Source organism: Rhinichthys klamathensis, unplaced genomic scaffold, assembly GCF_029890125.1.
Source record: "Rhinichthys klamathensis goyatoka isolate OS25496 unplaced genomic scaffold, OSU_Roscu_1.1 h1tg000303l_1, whole genome shotgun sequence".
NCBI lineage: Eukaryota > Metazoa > Chordata > Actinopteri > Cypriniformes > Leuciscidae > Rhinichthys > Rhinichthys klamathensis.
The window spans coordinates 992,741-1,012,521 of record NW_026606822.1 but is presented as its reverse complement, the minus strand read 5'-3'; the positions used below and the strand labels follow the sequence as shown (position 1 = coordinate 1,012,521).

Sequence of the window (19,781 nt, the reverse complement as noted above, 5' to 3'; positions counted from 1 at the left end):
GACCCACATCATCACACACCCTTCACCACACCTAGAGATTGGCATGGGGTACTTTCCATAAGATCATCTTTCAATGCAAATCAAACCAGCTATTAGGCTAACTGAAATAACACCATGCCAATCTCTAGGTATGGTGAAGGGAATGTGATGATGTGGGGATATTTTAATTCCAAAGGCCAAGGGAACTTTATCAGGATGCATATTATCCTGGATCCATGAAATAACTGGCCTTTAAAAATAAAAATCTGCCTGACTCTATGGGAATTTAACATAGGGGGGGCCTGACTTATGCACCCTGTATTTTAAGGAAGAACATTTATTTATTTATGAAACATTATTCATACACAAAGAAAATTGGTGTCCTTAAAGGTTGGATTTTTCCGCATTTTTCTAATTAAGGCATTAAGATCAATTTCCAAAAGATGATTTTTTATTCCTCTTTTTAGGCAACTTTAGCATGGGGGTAATAACTTATTCACACCACTGTAAGTCCTCAGAGGGCATTTACAACAGTTGATAACTGCAGCAAACAAATGTGTTCTCTGACATGCAATGACATATGAATGCAATCTTGGTTTAGTAAATAAATAATAATATTTGGGATAATTTGAACCCCAATCTCCTGCACTCAAAGCAAAAAAGTTAGCAGCAGACTAACAGGTCAAAAGACCATAGAGTATTTATCTATCAAAGATGTTAATAATTAATTGTGCATAAATATTCATGAGCTAAACCATTTCATGATGTCAAAAAATTGTATGTTTGGGAAACTGGCACAAAAAAAAAAAAAAAAAAAAATGACACCCATGTATTATAAACATTGTATTGGCCACAATGGTCGCCAAAAAATTCAGTCGACCACTGTCATATCACAATATCTTGATGAAGACCAGAAACACGCATTACGACAGCAAATGGGATCAGTTTTGATTCCATGTTGACAAATTATTATTTTTTAATTCCCCAAAATGTATTCGTAGGGGCATAATTGTTGCATGCAAACTATGGGGAAAATATCAGATGCGATATTGCGAAGTTGCAATAGTCTTTTCTTCCATATTGTGACGTATATCTAAGCACAAACGGCTTCTCGAACAAGAAAACATTTTTTAGGATGGGACTTGATCGATTGCTGTGATGTCATGTGAGTGACAGGTGGTCCTGTCCTCGCGCCAAAAAAAAGTAATCAAGAGAATTTTGTTGCAAGACGCAGGAGATAGGTTATTTTGATAAAAGATTATAAGGTCACATAAATTTTTTAAAATGATCTAGGCCTACATTTTTATTTCATGGTGACTTTAAATTTAAAAAAAACTAACTCTCAGCCTAAGGACAGTAATACTAAAATAACTTTACATTCTATAAGTTATGACGTAATTAGTTACTTATAATTTAGTAGGACAAACACAATAATGCAACATTACATTTAAAGGTATGTTCCTAAATAATATTTACATATGTCGATAAACGTGTTAAAGCCTCGGTTTGTGTTTGTGCGGCTGCAAGATTCTTAATGTGTCTCCTGTAGTCACGTCTCTTCACTGCTTGCTCTCATTCTCCCGCTTTCATTATTTATTTCTCCTCCCAGCTTCACTTGGCAGTTATTTTGTCAGGCTGTGTGGGAGACAAAATAATTGCCTCTATATTTTCCCAATTGATTTTCTTGTGCAAGTTTAATACAGTTCTCACTGCAGAGTCTGCTGACAGCCATTGTGCAGTATGCCATTTACATACTTGCAGGTATTTACAAAGGATAAGTCTCATTATAGCAGCCTGACTGGAAGAGAAATTTATTAATATCCGATGGCGAAAGAGATCATTCTGCTCTTGTGTTCGTTTATTGTCATTTAGCAAATAATCGTGGCAAAGAGAACAGCCACGTTGTGAATGAGCTACGGAACTGTACATTGTGTTTGTTTACAGATACAGCTCTTAATACAAAACCTTAAATGAAACATCACAAATAAAGTTTGGCAGATGCTATTTGCACCCTGTAAACAGTAATCTATACTACTTGCACCCCACATTTATTAAATTAACTAGCTCACTCTGTACGTTATGGGACGAATTATAAATGGCAGTTTCGGAATCACTGCAGGAAGGGAAAGGCATTCGAAGGCCATTAGTGAAATGTAACAGTCATTTCAAGGAAGTAATGTGCGGTTTATGATCAACATAATCCCTGACAATTTATTTTGAAATGCGAGGTCATTTATTAACATAACCCACTTTTTAGCAGCCTTGAAAGAAAGTAATTTTCTTATTAAATTTCTCCATAAGGATTTTAAAAGGATAGTTCACCCAAAAATGACATTGCTGTCATTAATTACTCACCCTCATGTTGTTCCAAACCTGTAAGACATTCGTTTATCTTTTGAACACAAATGAAGATCTTTTTGATGAAATCTGAGAGCTTTCTGTCCCTCCATTGACAACACAACTACTACTTTTACACTTCAAAAAGTTCATAAATAGATCGTAAAGCTAATCCATATGAATCAGACTAGTTAGTCCCAATTTTCTGAAGACACTCAATCGCTTTATATGATGAACAGATTGAATTTAGGCTTGATCCATATTGGTGAAAGTGAGAGACTAAGTTTTGAATGCTTATAACTTCTAAATGCGAATTTGTCGTTGTTTTGGAGAACACTAGCATATAGATAACAGTAAGGCTAACATATTCATACTAAATTGATTTCATGGGGACTTTAAAGACCAATTTCGAGCCGACCTTAGTTACGTCATAGCGTTAGCTGGAGGCAAAACAAAGGGAAAACTGGAGGCGGCCAATACAAACCAGCACAGATTCGGCTACATAATAAAGAGCTTAAATTATTATTATTATTAAATGTCATCTTGTTGTGTTGTTGGGTGCAAGAATCGATGAAAAATGAATATGCTGTATTTGAAAATTTCATTTCTAGAAAATATTCACATCATTAAAATTGCACCGTAATGTCACTCTTTACATTGTCTTCTTCTTTGCGCTGGCTAGGCAGAACTGCGGATCGTACCACACAAGTCTTGTACATGACCATTCCGCACATAGTTATAGGTCAAGGTCAAGGTCACTTTTATTTATATAGCACCTTAAAACAGAATTTCTGCTGACCAAGGTGCTTCACAAAAACACAAATAAAAACACAATAAAAATAAACATCGTATAAATTTCATAGTATAAAATTTTAACTCACTAAGGCTACATAACCACAGTTATGAGTACGCCTGAGAAAAAAAGCTGTGTTTTCAAAGCTGACTTGAATGCATATAAAGAGGAAGTTAACCTAACAGATTGAGGTAACGAATTCCACAGCCTCGGACCCAAAACGGAAAAAGCTCTATCACCTTTCGATTTCAAGCGAGAGCGAGGCATAGTTAATAATTTTTCAGAAGATGATCCAAGAGTTCTTAGTGGAGAGTATGGACAAATGAGGTCTGTGATATAAACTGGAGCAAGACCATGCAAGGCTTTAAATACAAAAGTCAATTTAAGTTATAGGCATGTAAAGATTTATATGCCCTCAGTTTCTTTTTCCGCTCTGTTTCTCTATCAGGTAACGTTAGGTGTAGAAGTCAGGCCACTCAACCGGAGGTAGCGTTAACGATAATCCTGTCAGATCGTCCATCCATTGACAGCGTGTAAAGTACGGGTCAGCCAATCTGGTTCCGTCCGTTAAATTTCATTTTTGCAAATAACAATCGCGGTCCTGGACAGTGAGTGACCCTACACATTAAGATAAAATTGGATTTTCTCCAGTCATTGTAAAAAACAAGCTAACAAAACTTGCAAACTAGCGTTAGGGAAGCGGGCCAGAGGGATCGTTCTGCCTCCACCTAAGCTCCGCCCACAGAAAAACGTCACCATGTTTACCAACTGAAAAGGGGTCTATAGGACATAGTGATGCGCATTTTCAAATGAAATTCACCCATGCTTTGTTAACTTCCATAAAAAAAATTTAAGTTTACCATTATCTAATGCCATCAGGTTGACTTGAGTGGCCTAAGGGCTTTTTTCCCCCTAGTCAAAGAAACTCATTTCAGAAACTCAACAGCTAAAATGGTTGATTCAACTAAATGAAAAAGTGTTAATTAGGCACACTAATTAAATATGCTCTCAAACGAAGATCAGAAAGGATCGCAAAAACTGTCTAATGACAAGCTCCTCAGGAAAATTAAAGACCAAATAAAAAGTGCATTAAGATCACTACAGTAATCACAGTGTTGCATAATTTTACTTTGCAATCAAAATCAGCACAGCTTTATGATAAATATTTGCTATAGACTAAGTAGCTTTAGTTGCAAATGAACTCATTGCATTGGCATTATATCAGCAATAAGCCACCATATGCTCTAGATACCGGCACCAGCCATATCGTCCATCACTACAAGAGAGAGCAACTAAAGCTGGATTTCCACTTTGAATTTTTCTGTTTTATCAGCCTGCTGAATGTTGATTAAACCAAAGAATCTGAGAGAAACCTCAGCCCCACACGATGGCGGCCGAATATAGGCCCTGGCCCTGGAGAACCAAAAACCAGGACAGCCAGAGAAAAAGCTGGCTGAGAGAAGAGAGAAAATGAGGAGGAGAAAAAAAATTAGACACAAATGAAAAAGAACAGCAGCCTTTTTATCCACTCTCCTGCCCACTCTCGTCCCTGCTCTTCCCACTTCATCCCTCCATCTCACAGAGGCGGTGCTCCCACCCGAGAGAACGAAGGTAAAAAAGGAGGTTGAAGAAAAAAACACTAGAAAATTGTCTGTCGAACATCACACCTGTTTTGAGAACCGGCTCTGTCCTGTCAGGGGAAGGCAAAGGCCGCTTACGGAGGAGAGAGAACAAGGTAAGAGAATGCATTAGAGAGGCCTCATGCTCTCTCGCTGTCATTAATGAGGGGCCAAAACGACATGTCCATCCACACACACTCTTGCTTTCATCAACAGGCACACACACACACACACACACACACACACACACACACACCATCCCTGAATTTTTTGCCTGAAATACAAGGCTATAAATAATGGAGAATAGTACTTGGGATTTCGAGATTTGTATCTTTAGACTCTGTTCACCAAAAAGATTCATTCTGATTTGTTAACCGATTTGTTCAGTGACACTTTCTATAAACTAACCTACATAATTTCACCAGTTGTTCGTGACCATGTTTTTATCGACTACATAGGAGTATATCGGCCTACGTGTCAAAAAATAAGTAGGCTACTAAAACAAAAAACCTGTGTTGCCAGCTGGTGTTAATAAGGAGAGAAAGTGAGGCGTGGTTAACAAACAAGCCAGATGCGAGGTGCACTAACTGTCAAAGTCAAATTATCTCTAAACTACTCACACCCGATACAGTTTATACTGTTAAAACAACAGAGGTAACCTTCCATAGCACAGTGAACTCAAACGGTAATAGGTCTACCATGCAATTTTGTACATAGGCCTAATGACTAACCTACCCGTTCTCAGTTGTCTCTGATATTTACATAGTACACTAAGGTAATTCAACATGTCCAAAAAACATGGTAATGTAATGGCGTGAATCATACATTCGAGTTTTAATTTACCTGGAGAGTCATTGAGTGGCGACACAGTGAAGAACTTCATGGATTGTAGGGGAAATATCTGACTACAATCCGCGTCAGAGCAGAAGGCTGTACGGAATGATTCGAACTGAATCATGATTCATGATGAACCGATTCCAACCGTGTTTCTATAGCGCTTGATCAAGTCATTGAAAAGAACAGAATCGTGAATCTCTCGTTCTGATTCTAATAAACAGCTGACGGAATTCAACAGACACACTGTAATAAAATGGTTCTTTAAATTAATTTGTATGATATCCTTTTTTACTTTACTTTGTGATATATTTTCTGGTTGGATATGCCTGATCATACAACGTCAACGTCATTCACAGTCTACATGTGATGGGATTTAACTAAAATTCTTCGACTCTAACCAGGATGGATTTCTATGTTTGATGACAAAAGACTGTAAGTAAATATTCAGTTTATTGCGTTGTTTTATGGAACGAGAAACCGCTCCAAATGATTCAGTGCGTGAATGAACTGTCTAAAAGATTTGAACTTAATAGAACAGAACCGATTCAGACAATGTTGCTATGTTGTTTGCCCAACTCACACGAGTGAACCGACTCAAAAGAGTCATTCATTAATGATGTGTTCTGATTCTGATCGGCAGGGAAAGTAGGCTATTGCTCATTCAGTAGAAGGCCAATGGGCATATTCATTCAGTATGTCCAACCAATGATATGCTCCTTCACAGCCCTGTGCTATAGTCAGACTTTAAAGTGAGAAAAGGTCAAAGCAACCATCTGCTTAACAAGGGAGAGAGTTCAGTGAACAAAATATAGTGCATGGAAGTGAATGAGAATGGTTTGTTCAAATAAAAAAACACCACTAACACAAACTGTTTGGACACTGAGAAACTGAGCATCCTTTCAAAATGATTGCAGAGATCTCAGTTATGGAGATGTGGATTGTAGGTCAGCGCCCTGTTTAAAACTTAATTTAGCCCAAGAAAGATTTCCCTCTAAGTGCCCACTTATGCGGATTGTACAACTTTATGGCCAGATTTCTGAGAGACACATTCATCACTGTGGTCGTTAAAGACCTCTGTGTATTTTTAATTTTCAATAAAGTCTGAACATTTTATGTATAGGCTAATAAAATAAATACGTTTTTCATTTTGATGATGATCTGATCATGAATATATCGTTCAAAAATTTGGAGTCAAATCATCTTGAAAAAATGTATCGTGGTTTCTACAAACATAAAAAATAAATGTTTCTTGTGGAGAAAGTCAGCATACTAGATATTATGATTTCTAAAGGATCATGTGACACTGAAGACTGGAGTAATGATGCTGAAAATTCAGCTTTGATCACGGGAATAAATTATGTTTGAAAATATATTAAAACAGAAAAAAGTTGTTTTAAATTGTAATCATTTTCCACAATATTACTGTTTCCCTGTATTTTTTTTTTTTTATATCAAATAAATCCAGCCTTATTAAGCATAAGAGACTTCTTATAAGAGACTTAACTTTTAAATGGTATTTGACATTTAATTGTGGCCCTCTGGGAAAGCCATCTATAAAGTTTTGTGTAATGAGTTTTATGTAAGTTCAAGAGAACACGTTCCGTTGAAAGAATGAATCAATGGAAACATCTGTCTGTTGTCAAAATTCAGAGTAATTTTGGAAGTGTAGAATTACTTTTACTGCAAGATCCGCATGTGTTCTTTGACGTTTAATTATGTGTGTGCCAGTGTTTCCTACACAGCGCCATGACAAAAGAAATTATGTTTTTCCCGAGTTGTGAGTTGGCAGTCTGAATTGAATGTGATGGCATAAAAAAATGTTCTAGACAACATGTCTATTGCATTGGCTTCGATAGCTGCACACAACTAGATGACTCTTATGAGCTAATAATACTTGTAATGAGCATGAAATCAAATTGCTCCAGTGGTAGAAAAAAATTCATTATTATTATGCCATGTACTGTAGTGGTCAAGGTGCATATTAATTATTATTTTTTTATTTTAATGCCTCTAAATTAATCAATTAAATTCACAACATTAATTGTACTTATAAATAAACAAATGTTAAAAATAAAGGATGTAGTTAGGACCTGGTTGCATGGAGGGTTTCTGCAAAGAAATAATTATTTAGGAAATACTGGCTTGTGTGCATGCTTTATTTGATTGACAGGTCTTTTCCACTTGGCTGGCATGCATTGAGAAAGTGGAAATACCTGCAGGAGAGAGGAAACATCAGGGTTGGCATCTCGAACACACATTCGCACACAGAAAAAAAAAAAGATTGAGGGAGAGGAAGAGGAGGCGTTCATGGCCGTCTATGATTTGTCCGTATAGCTTTTGAGAGGAAGTAAACATGGATCAGGCTGTCAAACAGACAGGAGGCCATAGAGTGGGAAAAGAGAGCATGTCAGGTTCCAGCGATGTGGGCAGCTCTTCCTTCCTGTGAAAAGTAGAGCAGAGCTCATCCAATTTTGGCGTGCCTCTTTCTCTCACACGTTATCCTTTTTTTTCCCGCTGAACTCTAAGTGATGGTTCCGTAGCTCAGAGAAATTAGTCACCTCCACAGATGCAGAGGCGCTGCAGATAAGCCATTGTCTTCTCTCTCCTTACATAGTAATTCTTGACACTGTCTCAAAGTGTTCTTCGGAATCCAACCCACGGCAATGCCTTGTGGAAAAGGAGAATCGAGAGTAAAATCCGTGGGACTGTGCTTAAAATTGTTAGAAGCAAACCCGGAGAATAATGGTTGAAAGGTTTTTTTGTTTTTTGCACAGAGTGACTGTGACATAAATATTCAAGATGTCCAACCATATGTGCCTAATGGGCTTAATTTGTAAAGAGCAGCATTTTTGGTTGCCTGGTGATCTATCAATGAGTGTCCAAAGTTAACAATTCAAACATTTCAGTCTCATGATATTATTTTCTAGCATAGATCTATGATTCTTGTACCTCCTTCAATGTAAGTCTATGGAAAGTTTCCTCCACCAGGTCAATATTAGTCTGGAAAGGTAATATTACACCTTTTCTCAATTAGCCATATGTACAGTATATTTCTTTACTGTCAGAAAAAAACCTTTAGAGGTACAGCAGCTTGTCATTGGGACAACTTTGTACCATATCTACCCCTACAAGGTGCATATTGCTACCTCAGAGTAGTAATATGCCCTTAAGGTACCCTTGTTTTACTTAAGGTACCCTTAAGGTACTGCAATGAACATTTTAGGGGGAAATAAGGGGCCGTTTACACGTCACCGTTTCAACTAAAAACTGACTTTTTTATGCGTTTCTTTTCTCGTTAATTTACACGACAACGGCGTTTTGGGGGTCTGAAAACGCAAACTTTTGAAAACGGGTTTAAAAACGAAACCATTATTTACTGTAATCGTGAATTTGTGAAAACTGTGACATGCGCATGTGTATTACGTGTTTAGTCCAGGTTCAGTCTATAGGTGGATAGTGTTTCGTTACAAAGTGACATCGCCAACTACTGGCCTGGCAGCATAATACAGCGTTTTTAGTCGTTTTTGCGTATCCGTGTGAACAGGAATCATTTTGACAACGTTGTCGTCTATACGCGAAAAACGCAAAGGAAAAACTTTTCCGTATTTTGTACATCATTAGGCGCGTTTCCATTACAGATTTGCGCAAAACTTTTGCGATTTTTTTTTTTTTCTTCTAAATGTCGATAAAAAAATATTGCAAAATGACAGCGTTTCCATTAACCGATGCTAAAACGTCATTTTTTCCTTTCGCGATCAGTCATTCCAAAAATCATGGCAACGGATGTTGGTAGGTTTATATGGTTTATATATATAAATCCCAGCCACCGCACTATTGTCATTATTTTTAATTGAAGGAGACGTAGGCGTGTTATCCAAGCATTAATGGTAAGGAAAGCCCCTTGTGAGCGGCACATATGAGGTGTTTCTCCCTCCTATCAGCTTCAAGCTCTTGATTGTGGCATTTCTTTGAGGTTTAGAATCCAGTATTCCTGCAATTTTTTTGTCTTTTATGAATTTAATAAAGAACTCTGTTTTCTGTCCAAAACATACGTCATGCATCTACGAATGCGCAAAAACTGTTTCCATTGCAGTTTTGCCAAATATTCCTTTTTCGAATTGCCTGAAAAACTGCCCTAGTGACAACTATTTTTTATTGTTATTATTAGTTTTTTTGGAGAGAGTGTTTGTTGGACTGGTTGATGCTGTTTTGTAAGCTTCTTGGCTCCATAGAAAATCGATGAGATGAGATGAATGTGTAAAATGTATACTTTCAGCGCAAAAATTTGTGAAATTCCAGCAAGCTCATTTCCAGAATATCTCATTTCTAAAAATATCTACCTAACCTCAGACCTTTAAATTAGATAAGAAAAGGGCACAAAATGTCTTTCCATTATCTTGAATCCTTGTAGTATGATATGACAGATATGAAGGAGACACTGTCAGAATGTTTTAAAAGTCATTCATTCTCGAACAGTAATTTTTAAATCACCATGAATTGTATGTATGCGTTTGCTTATGTTTCCAACAGTACTACTCCAGTACTTCAAGTTTTGTGTTATTCTCATTAAATGTTTTCCTGTTATGGAATCTTTTTTAAAAACATCAGGATTTTTTTTTAAAAACATGTACATTGCATTATTGCTATAAAAATATATCACATACATGATGTGAACCAAGTTATTATATCATTTAAGAGATGTATTCACAGCTGAACATTAGACATTATCCATGTCTACAATATCTGTAAGAAAATCGAGAATTAAGGCAAACAAAAGTTTCTCAGGCGAGAATGCAAGCTTTGAAATATATTTTTTCCTTCGGTCTTATTTTTGGCCCATTCCCATGTGCCTTTAGGGGCTCTGAAATAAAGTTTAAGCATTAAAAAAAAGCATTTGTCCTCCATTTTGTTAAAAAGACACAAACCAACTTTGACTTTACTTGCTAGGCTTGACAGTTATCAAGCTGAAGACTATACTAACAGCCTAAACCAATGACCTGGAACGATTGTGTTCCAGGTTCGTTCAATTTCAGCGCTCAATAAAAAAAATTAATCTTAGCACAGTGTTAGACTGCCACGATGGTCATAAGAACGCTTAAAACAAGCACATATTGCGTATGACTGCTAAAACTGACAGGCTCGATTGGACCGTGAAGGATTTGACTTCCCTCCCCCGCAAAATGTGCCAGCGATACAGAATCTCTATGTGATCGCTTGTTAGGTTTTCAAACGGCTCCATTCCAACTAGCGAATTGCTTCGATCTTGAGTCCTGACAATCTAGTCTTATCTCTACGTATTCCCATATACATATGAGAGAAAATGGCTTGATCAAAAGGCCCAAAGCTGCCCTTGAGCCAAGTCCAAGTGGTGGGAGGGGTTTGAGGTGGGGAGGGGGAGAGATAACAAAAAGCGAATATTCCGATATCTGTTTCATATTCTTTGTCATAGATCAAGGCCAAGACAAGGCGACGTGGAATGAATTTATGATCAGAGACCTCCTTTGAAGTTCTCGCTGTTCTTTCAAAGAATTGTCTGATGATGAGTAACTTGAAGACTTTCTATGTTAGGTCAGAAGAAAGTGCCCTAGCAGGTGGTGGAAAAGGGAGAGAAAAAGAGAGTGAAATCTTTCCTCTGTCGATCTTTCGATCTCTGCTCTGCCAGCTTATTTATTAGACATGAGAGGGTCAAAAACTGCCAGGGGCGCCCATTTCAATCTGTCAACTCTTCACTGCTGCAGTTTACACCCGGGGACTCCCGCCCCCAGCCCTGCCTGACAAGCGCACAAACATGGAAACCTTTCACATAATTGTGTGCTTTGTCTCATATTCCCCTAATTACAATCAGAGAGGGGTCGTTTCTGCCCAGACAAAGAAATAACAAGCATCAGAGAAAAATAACAACCGTTTTGCCATAGCCTATAATTGCGATTTTCAGCCCCAAATTGCAGCCTAATGATTACAGGCGTGGGGCGGACCTGGCAGAGGTTGCTGGGATGCATGAATACTGCTTGAGCAAGAGAGAGATAGAGAGGGAGATGACGTAAAAAGTGCAGAGCGAATTAACAGAGAAAAGAAAGTGCAGTCTCTTCAACTATATGCCGATTTCATTGTATCGATTTTTTTTTTTCTTTTTGAAACAATTCCGTCATGATCATTTCCATCAGTTGTGCCAATGATAAAGTTTTTTTTAAATCACTTGGTTAGATGGATGGATGGATGGATGGGATTGGATGGGATGAGATGATAGATAGATAGATAGATGGATGGATGGATGGATGGATGGATGGATGGATGGATAGAGATTTTTTTCTGTGTATTTAGGATAATTCTGTATATTTAGATAGATACATAAAATGCAAGTTATCAAATTAGCCTTAGCGAGACCATTTCCCCAGAAATGTATAAAATGCCATTTCCACTGCCGTCGTTTACAGATTTAATGGTGATTTGTATATGACATTCATAAGAAATGGCAAAACGACAGAATTCCCCATACTGTTGGATATGTTAGCAGACAAAATTAGGGAAGAGCTCGAAAAGTGTTTTGAGAAAATTAATTTTCCACAGGGCAAAAGTTCCCATAGTAGAAGAAACACCAAATTACAACTTTTTTCTGTTCCGTCACAACACAACGCTTTATCTGAAACCGCAAAGCCAAACCGAACGTTAAGAGCTGTTGAGAACTGACAGTAAAGGCCTCAGGACGTTCTGCGGCATTGGAGATAATGGAGATTTGGGAAAACAGAAAGGAGAAGGAATAAGGGCTGCCAAACGCCGACACGCTACAACAAACGTGGCATGGGTGTGTGGCAGGAGCGGGAACCCACAGAAGGGGAGGGCAAGTGGGACGCCTCTGAGGCCAGTTCCAGCACTGCCATGATTATGCTGTCAGGAACGTGGGCGGTACATCCGTGACTTGTAATGGTGGAGCACAACTCTACTGCGTATCCTCTCCATTTGCAAACACCTCATGTCTCAATTATATGTTGTGCTCATTGTAAACAAATGAGATAGTCATTACAAATATGTCCTGTTTAATTACATACAATGAATGAAGCAATAAATCCGTTGTCTGTAAATTGTATATTTATAGGAATTTCTACAGGTATTTTAAGGACACAATCCTCATACAACCCAAATGTTCTTGTCAGATACTGATCCTAATGGCTGTCGTGCTTAACTCCTCAGGCTAAAATTTGACAATAGAGGTGAAAAGTATAACAAAAACAAGGTGAGTAATTTCATATCAAGGGAATAGTATAGTATTACAAAGTATTACTGGAGAAGCAGTCAAGCGGCAGATGTCAGCAGTAGCGTGTAAGAGTATTGGTTTCTTGTTTCATTTGTTTTTAGTGTGTTATAGCGTAGCCCTTGTGTTTTGTTAAATAGTAAGGCATGTCCAACACCAGGTAAAGTGGGGTTGTCTAAAGTGACAAGGCATTTTTATAATGTTACAAAAGATCTCTATATCAAATAAATGCCGTTCTTTTCTATTCATCAAAGAATCCTGAAAAAATTCATTATGGTTTCTACAAAAATATTAAGCAGCACAACTGTTTTCAACATTGGTTATAATTAAAAAAAAATCTTGAGCACTAAATCATCATATTAGAATGATTTCAGAAGGATCACGTGAAACTGAAAACTGGAGTAATGATGCTAAAAATTCAGTTTTGCCATCACAGAAGTATTTTTTTTCTCTTGATTTGAATAGACCTCAATCTAAGTTCTTCACAGTTTAATTAACAAGTTCTCACCCTGGCTTTGAGAAAAATAATAAGCCAGTACGCCACACTGCTGTTAGACCAAATGACTGAAACAATGTGGCTCTACCAGAAATATCATGTATACATAAATTCCAAGCGCATCTCAATTTGTCCGCCTGTGCTTCCCAAACTTGTAAGTGAAAGAAAACTAATGAGCGGTCGATCTGAAATCAGGTAGGCACGGGAAAATTGAAAAAGTCACGCTAAGCTGTTCATCAAAATTTCAGCCTGGGACGATATTTTTCTGCACAGCCCTGCTATATTGAGAGAGCTTATGGTAATATGGTTTGCTTTGAGAGTGGCATATTGAAAATAAGTCCGGTGGGATCGAAAAGAGAGTGCGGAGAGAGGAATATGGCCCTGAGCAATTTCACTGTGTTTACACAGCGCCTCACAACAAGACTGCCACGTAAACTCAGCCTGATGGAGCCCAGGGCAAGCACTGGACAAACAGTGACCAGCTCGCGGACTTTAAGAATCATGCTGCCTTCGTGTGCCATCAGAAATATCCTTCCACTTCTGAAGTCGTGATTACAAGTGGTTTGTTGTCGGAAAGAACAGGAATCTTGGAAACGATGGGTTTATTCTTCCCTATTTTGAGGAAAATCTTGTTAAAGCCAAAATTATATTTAGTGTCCCATTCATTGACCACAAAATAAACATTCACAGCGCTGTCTAGATAATCAGCTTGCTGACGATTCTGGAATTTTGGTCAAATACAGCCAATTTTGGCTCTACAATATGCTTCAAATGATTATTCATATATGTAAATATGCACTACTCTAATGATAAGACAAGGCGATGTAGCTGTTGTGAAATAACTAATAAAGCATACCTGTCACAGCAGCAATCGTTCTCCCCTCCGTCATGTTTATAGTTTATGGCACGCTCAACTCGGGAACTCGGGTATCAAAATGATCCCAGAGATTCCCAGTGGTAAATACAACATGAGAGGGCGATCATGTCCTATTTTGAACTATGAAACTCGTATTTATGATAATTCCGATGAAGGCAGCATTTTACTCGAGACTCAAGCAACACACAGATGCTGCAGTAAAACACAACTACAATTACATTTGGTGTATTTGCAAGTAGGAATAAAAACAAGAGGTAGAGATATACATAGTAAAATTACAAATGAGATCTCAGAGCAATGAGATTAAATGGAGACTTTTCCCCTGAGAAAAAGTGTGCAAGGAAAAAATAAACCTCTAAATGTAACCTCGAATATTTCTCATCCAATCCAACAAAATAATCTTAACTGTGCGACTGAAATCAATTCATTTTATAGCTCTCTACTAAGTCTCATTTTGTCTGTTTTTATTTCTATTTTATCTGTTCACCGGTGTGTGCACATAAAGCCATCTCTCAGTACTAAATTGAGTACTTAAACAGTCAAATACACACAAAACAATGTTAAAATGCAAGTCTTGACGAGTATTCATGTAAACACAATATGTTTGAAAGTAACCCGTTGGAAAAAATCCATGTGTAACAGTATAATGGATCCATGCGTCAGGTCTTAAAGTGACAGCAGCCTAATATAGCTGCTGCCAAATTGTGAGATATCAAAAATATCTATATGGCAGTGTTTCCCCAAGGTATCAATGTCACAATAGTGGTCAGTGAATATGCTGAGTGGTTAGTAACTTTGGAAAATCACTAACCACAGTGGCTGGTGAGCAAAAAAAAGTTCATGTCAAGCCCTGATTATAATATATAAGAGATTATTCTATTCGGCAAAGATGCTATGCATTGTTCAAAAGTGACAGTAAAGGCATTTGCAATGTTTCAAAATGCAGTTATTAGGAACTTCTATTCATCAAAGAATCCTTTAAAAAAAAGTTTACTCAAAATATTATTCAGCACAACTGTTCTCAAAATTGATAATAATAAGAAATGTTTTTAGCACCAAATTAGCATTTTACAATGATTTCTGAAGGTGACATTTTAAAATGTATTAAAATGGGGGAAAATGTAAATATTTTACAATATCACTGTTTTTAATGTATTTTGGTCAAATTAATGCAGCCTTGGTGAGCGTAAGAGAGTTCTTTTAAAAGCATACTGTAAAAGAAATGTTATCAACAATTGTCTCACTTTTTTATCTAAAGTTGATACTTGAATGAAACATAACTGAGATCTCATGAGCTATGAAAAAGCAACCGTTGAGCAATAACATTTTCCTTCGGGGACATAAGGAGTTAGAGAGAGAGAGATAGAAAAGGAAAAAAAAACAAGAGCAATCGAGACCCGGTGGCCAGAGAGAAAGAAGGAGACAGAGAGAGATGTGTTTCCTGTTTTAATCTCAAAGGAACACACCGTGCAAGATGTGGGGATGCTCTCGCTCCGGTGGGAGGCGGGATGGCACGCCGACGACTCCAAGGCAACCAATTTGTTTGTTTATTGTCTTGGTGTTTTGTCGTGGTCACAGTTCATTGCAGTCTGCCTCCACTCCAGCACGCTCTTTTAAATGGCATCTATAAAACATGCGGCCTCTGTCGCCCGTCTTCCTCATCCCTCTCTCATGCACTGTCGTTTTTGTATCCCCCTTTCTTTATCCGCCCCTTTATCCGTTCTCTCTCTCATTCCCTCCTTCTGTTTCTTCCAGTATCTCGGTCTCTCTCTCTCTCTCTCTTTGTCTCTCACTCGTCACATCAGTCAGGCATTATGTGGTGGCACAGAAGCTTCCAGGATGCCCACTCACATTCTCTGCGCTCACAAAGCCGCCCTGCTCTCTGCTAAATCTCATCACACATGGAGCTGCATTCAAGAAAGAGCACATCGGCACAGGGAAGAGCACTTGCAAAATATCCTCAATGTTATGCGATTTTAGACTAATGATTCCCAACTAGGTGCTTACTAAGTGGTGAACAACTAACAATTTAAAGGTGAAGTAACTTCTGCACCACCATAGAGTCACCAAACGGAATTGCAAAACAATGAGCGTTTTCGAATTGGTTTCCAGATCATTTCACCTGTTTTCTTATTGGTCGGACAAAAAGAAAGTTCCGCCCCCAAACTCACATCATTGGATGAGTTGGTTGCTATGTCTGGCTGCAAACAGTATGAGGAGATATCATAGACCTATGAATGGTCAGTGCTTGGTAGATTACTTACAAATTGTAGTCTGTTACTGATTACAAATTCCATGAAAACAATTGCAGTTAGTAATGTAATCCATTACATTACACATTTAAGGTAATATAATTGACTGTCTAAAAAACAAAATCATGGGATTAATCACAATGATTTTCTATACACTAAAAATGCTGGGTTGTTTTAACCCAATTTTGGGTCAAATATGGACAAACCCAAACATTGGGTTAAAAATGTCATTTGAAAAAATTCTCCAAGGCTGGGCTTGTCCATATTTGACCCAAAGTTGGGTTGAAACAACCCCGCATTTTTTTTTTTTTTAGAGTTTAGACAGACATATATATGGTTTATATATCTAACATAACATTACAATAGTGGGGGGTTAATTTTGGGAACATTACCGTGACATCTTTAGAATAATAGGATTTTTATCACATTAATGCCAAACTAAACATTAGAATAATAATAATTAGGTGCATCTATTGCCAGCCATAGTCATTTTGTTAATAATATATAATATTATATCAAAATATAATGATTATTAAATTGAATAAATATGCACTATACCATTTAAAAATGTTGGGATCTGTAAGATGTTTATGCTGTCCAAGGCATGCATTTATTTGATCAAAAATATGGTAATTAAAACAAATAACTTTTTAAATTGTAATTCTATTTTTATGCATTTATGCATATTTTTTATACAAAAGTATGTCATGTATTCCTGTGATGCAAAGCTGAATTTTCAGCATCATTTCTCCAGTCTTCAGTGTCACATGATCCATCAGAAATCATTCTAATATGATGATTTGCTGCTCGAAAAAAAACATTTCTAATTATTATCACTGTTGAAAACAGTTGTGCTGCTTAATATTTTTGTGGAAACCATAATGCATTTTTTCAGGATTCTTTGATGAATAGAAGGTTCATTTGATATATAAATCGTTTGTAACATCAATGTCTTCACTGTCGCGTTTGATCAATTGAATGCATCCTTGCTGAATACAAGTATTCATTTATCTGTGTGGCCATCATTAGGACCAGCTTCATCTTCTCTTCCTCTTGGTCTGTGCTGTTACTTTATTGTTATTTTGTAGAGGCTTTGTCATTGTTCTTGCACACACACACACAGTGAGATAAGCCACGGCTCCTATGAGCCATCACAGCTTTCTCAATTGGCTACGCAACTGAGCTTTGGACACATTACGTGGAGTGTGACATCCATCTCAATGTGTGCTATAGCTGCTATATTTGCAGATTCAATGCTCTGCAGTGGCTCTGAATTGGTAATTCAAGCATGCTGTTTTGAGACTGCTTTAGTACTTTTAATTACAAACCCAAAGATTAAGATTCGATGGAGGAAAAATCCCCAATGCTGCTTCATTATCCATGCTAGCTCTGCAAGAATGTAAAAACCAGGTGGATGCGCTAAAATGAATGGAAACAAGCTAAGTGAAGACAGTAAATGGGAAGACTGGGGCTTCTTGTTATGGGCATGTTGTCATACCAGCTAACAAGGAATGTTCTCAGAACCTTGAATAACGTTAACAGAATAATGTTAACAGAACGTCCTTTCAAAGTTATCTGGTCTTTAATAACGGTAACCAAGAAAAACTGGACGTTCATCAAAAAATTATGTTTTTATAACTTTTTACCATAGTGAAAAAAAAGTGTATTTAAAATATACTGTACTACAAATCCATTAACATTTTTACTGACATTATCATTTTAGACTTACTAATATGAATATTATAATTACACTTTATTTGGAGTATTTCTTTATCGCATAATGCACATTTCTAAATACTAAGCATATAAATGTGTTTTAATATCACTATTAGAAAGGATAGTATGATTTTTTATAATATCAGTGTTTAAATGCAAGATATTTCAACTATACTATACTTTAGCACAATCAAATATAGGCTACTTAAGTATATCTTTAGTTGAACTTCAGCACTATTTCTGGATAACTAGAGCTTGTTGTTCCAATTTAGCAGACTTAAAGTATACCAATTTATTATACTAAAAGTACAATTACAGGGTATTTATATTAAGTACATAAATATGCAAAAGTATTTGTAGTATACATAAAGTATTTCAAATACATTGACTAGAATAATGATCTTTTATTCGACTGAACATCACAAAATGCAAAACAATGCAGACGCATTTTGAAATGTTTTAACTAGAGCTGTCACTAGTGATTATTTTAGTTATCGGTCGATCATTTTATGGTAAAAAATAGAACTGTGAAATGACCAATAGCATTTAAAATGACTTAAATACATATGTAATAAAGAGGCAATAATAATTGGTTCAAATAAAAGCAAGTAATCATATGGTTTTATTGAACATCCTAACCCAACACGTTGCACGAGATCTGGTCATGCCCTGGCCTAGATAACATATAAAACACTGGTCTTTTGACTAAAAAGCTCTTAGTTGCTGAGCCCTTGTTACAAGTTCCCTGTGTTTCATCCGTTCCTTGCTAACAGAGACCAGACTGGCTGCGTGATTTCAATTTGACACAGCAACAGTGTGATTGCACCGAGCCGAGCCTCATTTCTGAGGCAGGAAGACAATGGCAGATCTATCTCGCATCGGTTGCAGTTCCCTCTCACAAGCATGCAAAGCAATATCTCCAAATTACAGCCTCTAGAATTCGACAGGCTAAAGGCAGAGGACACGACTAGAGCGTTCTGTTCCCCAGGAAACAAAACAGGCTGGACGGCCCTCTCGCACTTCTGCCTCATCTCTGCAATAAATCACCTGCCATCTCATGCATGCGGAGTGATCTTAAACACCCCTCCCTCCAAACAATGATGATCTATGATCGCTCGTGTGGCTAGAAATATAAGTCGGATCAATATAGAAGATGCAGAGACATTCTCGACTGGTTTCGCTTCAGGACAATGATTTTACATTAGACATCAGGAGGCAGAAGTAAACAAAAAATAAATTAAAATAAGATGTAAAATGTAATAATACTATCATAAACATGAATTTTGCATATTGTCGGACATACGAGACAAATAAAATGTCCAGAACTGGATGCAACCCATTTGAAGAGGCAATGGATGGAAATCTATGTTTATTTATATGTATGGATATAAAAAATCAATTTACTAATTAATATTTATATATTATTTACCAACAACCAATAACATAATTTTTTGGGAAAAAGTGTAATTTGGTTATATATATATATATTATATATAAAATAAATATTATTAATAATATTATAATAAAATATTAATAATAATTATGTATTAATATAACAAATAATTTTGTTATATATATATGCTATATATATATAAAATGATATAATTAATAATATGATAATAAACA

At 36.8% G+C, this 19,781-nt stretch overlaps 1 protein-coding gene across 1 annotated transcript in view; it reads right to left on the bottom strand.

The window, feature by feature from the left end:
• Nucleotides 1–19,781, bottom strand: part of tafa3a (TAFA chemokine like family member 3a) — a 101,334-nt gene that overhangs the window by 72,603 nt on the left and 8,950 nt on the right. The window lies entirely within an intron of this gene.